Raw genomic sequence first — 5000 nt, 5'->3', positions numbered from 1 at the left:
CTGAAACAGCAGTATACATCTTAACATAAAATTTGTGGGCTTTCCGTTACTGTGCGCGACTCTTAAACCCTTCCTATATCTATGCAATATGTGATATGTTAATGTTCTCTTTCTAGGAATCTAACAAGTATTACGAAGACGACAAGCGTATCCCATACTATGAGAACGGAAGAGGCTCTGCATATTCAAGTGAAGAGGCTGTCGACATTTTAATTAGAGTATAAGAGCCCGTCTGTACCGAAGTGCCACTTCAGGTTATGGAAAACGCCTCCTTTTTGGTTGACTTAGACTCCCTTGTCCATCCAGATGATTGTAAAGCTGACGATCTTGGCAAGTGGACTCATACTGGTTCTCCAAAAAGCTACATTTCCGTTGACCGCAATGTGAGGGGGGATATCTTGGATCTTAAGATAACAAGACAAAAGAGAAACGACGCCGACTTCATAATGGTTGTCAAGCACTATCATCATCATGACAAGGAAGCTAAATATCACAAGAGGTTATCCTTCTTGTACGACAGCAAGTGGCAGAGGCACCGATTTGTCTTGCTTCAGTACTATTATGAAGAGGAGGAAGTGCAACTGAAACTCAAACAGCATGGAAACTCTAAAAACAGCAACGAACCGTATGTGCGAACAAGACCAAGCGCTATTAAAGAACTGAAGGAAACTGTATCATCGAGGAAATGGCAATCCAGGGAGGTCTTTTTCGAATCAGTTCGTCGAAAAGGCGGGTTGGGATTCTGTCGTTCCAAAAGTGAGCTGCCGCGAAATGCAAAACAAGTAAGTAACGCATTAGCTTCGTCTACAACCTCCTTTGAGCCTTCCACCAACCAAAGTAGGGATATCTTGCTAGAGGCGATGGAGAAGTGCAAGAGCAAAGATGGCTTCGTTAGAGAAGTTGTCGGTGCGCCAGAACCTGTGGCCTTTCTTGCCACTGACCGGCAATTGAAAGACATCGAGTTGTACTGTGCCCAAGAGGGCTCCTTTTCCATTCTTGGTGTGGATGCTACGTTTAATCTGGGAGATTTCCGTGTAACTCCAACGACGTATAGACCGCTCAAGATCTACAACGTGAGAACTGGTAAGCCTCCTGTTTTCCTTGGACCCTTGCTTGTTCATCAAAGCAAAACCGAGCAGACTTACAGGTATCTAGGTTCAGCGATGAAGCGATTCAATCCACACACTGGGCAACTCAAGGCGTTTGGAACAGATGGCGAACGTGCCTTGTCAAACGCATTTAGAGAAGCGTTTCCTGAGGCTGACCATCATAGATGCTTTATCCATCTTTGCAAGAACATCGAAATGAAGATGTCTAGTCTGGGTATTCTTGGAAGGGATCAAAATGAATTCCTGTGTGACATATTTGGATAAAGTGTCGCTGCCACCTCATACCATGGAATTGTAGATTCCGATGACGCAGATTATTTTTACGCCAAATTATGCTCCCTGGAAAAAGTTTGGAATGACCGCGAAAGGGAAATCACCAACCAGGAACCAGCATTCTATGACTGGTTTGTGGTTTCTATTCTCAAACCTCTCCGACAGAAGGTTGGACTAGGAGACTCCTTGTATGCCATTAATGACAACGAAGCAGAAAACCACCTTTTAAAGCTGAAGACTGAGCACAAGCTTGTCAGTTTGGTAACCTTCATTTGCAAAAGCCATGAGCTTGTGAAGGAACAGGATGCACTATTAGAAGGAGCAATCCTAGATCAGGGTGAGTGCAGATTGACAAATGAATACAGCCACCTCAAGATATCCCCAGAAAGGTGGAGAAAAATGAACCCCACCGAGAGAAGGGCTTATACCAACAAGGCCAAGGAGAGTGGTCCAGTGTTGCAAACATCATCTACATTGTCAATATCGCATAAACAGTCTGGCATTTCTGGCATCCCAGAGAGCATTTTGTCTAATCAGTTTGCCAAAGCACGGAGGCTGCTGCAAATGAAAAGAGTTACAGAGTGCTTCCAACACGACGACACTGTACTGGTAGCATCGGAAACATCACCAAAACCACATGTGGTGACAGAATACAAGAACGGTATGTTCAGTTGTGATGCTATGTGTCCAGCTTACAACCACTCAAGTCTCTGTGCTCATACATTGGCAGCCGCGGAACACAAGGGTAAGCTTCAAGGTCTTCTACAATGGCACAAGAAAAATGCGATGTAGACAAATGTCACCAAAATGTCCACTTACGGTCTTGACGTTGGCAATGCTGGAAAAAAGCCTCACCAAAGGAAGAAGGGGAAAAAGTCAAAGAGAGCAGAAAGCCTTGTGACTGAACACGTGGACAGGCTGCAAAGTACCGCGCAAGTCCAACGCCCCTTGAAACTGACGATTGTTCGAAGACATGGACAACATGAAGTTAGTGGTGAAAGTGTCAATCCCTTCTCTCTTGTCTTTCTTTCCGATCATTCCCGCGTAAAAACGTGCACTGGATGTGGCGGACGGTTTGCACGCATGGCAGATAATGACCTCTTCCCTTCCCCAGATGATATTGCTATTACTCACAGAAAGTGTCGTCCCTGGAAAGATAAAATAGGAATTCTGAGAGAAGGGAAAGAACAGGGTGTTTATTTTCACGTAAATTTAGCTGGTGTCAGAAAGGAGAACAGTACTGATAGTGCTAGTTTTAACGGTTCCCAATTAAAAATCAATTTCATTGTCAGGGAACGCCTTACCAATGTGCACAAAATTTTTTTGTATCACCAGCTGAACATTTCGGTAGAAAAGTAATGTCCAGTGTATTCTATGTCGGTGTGGTGAAATAAGCTAAATCATTTACAACATAGAGACATTACCTGAAAATAATAGACAAGGAATAATTGCAGTTAGAGCTCCGGCACATGCTATATGTTCGCATTCACTTGGTGCCCTCGATATCTTTCGAACCTGTAAAGGTAAACCACTGGCAATAAAGCCCCCTTCCCATAACCACATTACCCATCGTTTTTGCCAGGTCTGCTAATTATTTTGCATAACTATACACTAATTCTGCATTTGGTATTTTCTACAGTATTTGCTATATTATCCACTGAGGTGAACAACGAGAGATTCCCTTATATTAGACGTTCAAGACATCTTATTAACTCTACATTGCTATATAGGCTGATTAATTATCAACTAGGTGCTGCGTGGTTTATCCGTGGTGTCCTATACAACAACGCCATCACCTTAATCACAGCTCAAGACCAAACGCCATTTAGTAATAGTGTATGTTGACATTTCTAAATATGGCAAGCTAGCGAAATGTTACTTTCTCTTGTCTTCATGTTCAGTTTACCTTATACGTTGTAGTTAAGTTGTACGTTACGTTTTAAGCCGCATTTAAACGGTATTAACTTTGAGTGTGCCAGTCAAAAGTTTTGGTCGCGCACTTGGTATTTTAACGGCAAAACACCTTTCATTTCCGTTTTGTTTCTTTCTTGAACGATACCCCTCTATATAATGAGAAGGGTAGTCTTATTACTTAGTGGGTATGGACTCAAGCTAACTTTAAAGAAACGGGGCTACCTACTCATATGGTCCTTGCTCGGCCACCTAACATTTAAGACTATTATCGTTACTAATACGAAAGAGGTATAAATGCGGTTTTTGTTACATTTATTATTTTTATATCACTTCCTCTTAATCCCAACGTTACTAATCGAACCAAATCGAACTCAATCGAACGAAATCACGCGATTGGGTTCGATTGAGTTCGGTAATCGAACGCAATCGAACTCACAAAAAAATTTGAACAATCGAACGATTGGGTTCGATTTGAAGATGGATGGGTTCGAAGATGGGCTCGATTAAGTTTGATTGGGTTTGATTAATTCGGAAATGAACGCAGTCGAACTCTCTCTCACAAATTTTTAGGTTCGATTTTGTTCGATTATCGAGCTAATCGAACCCAATCGTTCGATCAAGTTCCATTGAGTTCCACTACCCAACGGTTCAATAGGTAACGTCGGGCCTTAATTCACGCATTGCCAACAGTGACCAATGGGGAATTTAAGAAACAGCGGCTTCAGTTTAGTGTTCGTTTTCGAGCGAGTTCAGAATGAGTTTAACATTGGACTTTTCTTTTCTCTTGAATGTAGTTTCGTTAATTACTCGGACCCGTAAGGGCACCGAGTTATAAAACATGTTAGATTTCAGTTTGTTTTTTTTCCGGTGCAGCAAAATGCACAATACAGATAGCGCGTGGCAATGCACAATAGCAAGCACGTGGCGGTATTTTGATTGGGCAATGCACAATAGAAGGCACGTGGGTCTGTTTACATTGGTTATTAAAAGCAAACCACGAAATCCAAAATCATGTTGAGCATAGATCCTTTGCATAAATGGCGCCCAAATTTGATTAACAATACTTGATACATCCTTAGCCTCACATGCATGAGAAAAATCCTTTGAAACATAAACACGAGGGCAAGGATGTATCAAGTATTGTTATTCAAATTTGGGCGCCATTTATTCAAAGGGTCTATTGTGACGCCTTGTTTGGATTACTGAAGTTCGACGTTGAGTTGGCTTAATCGATTTCTTCTTGGGGCGCTCAAAACAAATACAAAGAAATTGGCTCACGCTTTTCGCGGTAGACGTACACTAAAAGATGCTCGTTCCGCGAGCTGGATGAAACTGAAACGTACTCAAATGTAACTGAAATGGATCCAACTATTGAAAGCGATAGAAATCAAAATACTAATTCTTTAATAAGCAGCGGGTACTTTATTGAGAACTACTCTGAAGATGACAGCGACAAAGAAAATAACTCGACAAACAACATAGATGCCGTATTGGAATCTTCTGAAGACAAAGTAAAAACATTGGTATAGCTGGAAAAAATAGTCTCACGCTTGTACCGGCGTTGCGAAAACGCGGGTCGCGGGTGAAGGGTGAAGGGTGAGGGTGAGGGTGAGGGTGAAGGGTGAGGGTGAAGGTGAAGGGTGAGGGTGAAGGGTGAAGGGTGTAGGGTAAGGGTGGTGGGTGAAGGGTAAGGGTGAAGGGTGA

At 42.4% G+C, this 5000-nt stretch overlaps 1 protein-coding gene and 1 pseudogene across 2 annotated transcripts in view; one reads left to right on the top strand and one right to left on the bottom strand.

The window, feature by feature from the left end:
- Positions 1-2174, top strand: part of LOC137979805 (uncharacterized) — a 7682-nt pseudogene extending 5508 nt beyond the window's left edge.
- Positions 1-5000, bottom strand: part of LOC137978477 (MAM and LDL-receptor class A domain-containing protein 2-like) — a 359940-nt gene that overhangs the window by 197422 nt on the left and 157518 nt on the right. The window lies entirely within an intron of this gene.

The sequence above is a fragment of the Montipora foliosa genome, chromosome 12 (genome assembly GCF_036669935.1).
Source record: "Montipora foliosa isolate CH-2021 chromosome 12, ASM3666993v2, whole genome shotgun sequence".
Taxonomy (NCBI): Eukaryota; Metazoa; Cnidaria; class Anthozoa; order Scleractinia; family Acroporidae; genus Montipora; species Montipora foliosa.
The sequence above is the reverse complement of the archived record's forward strand: the minus strand, read 5'-3'. Positions and strand labels throughout refer to the sequence as shown.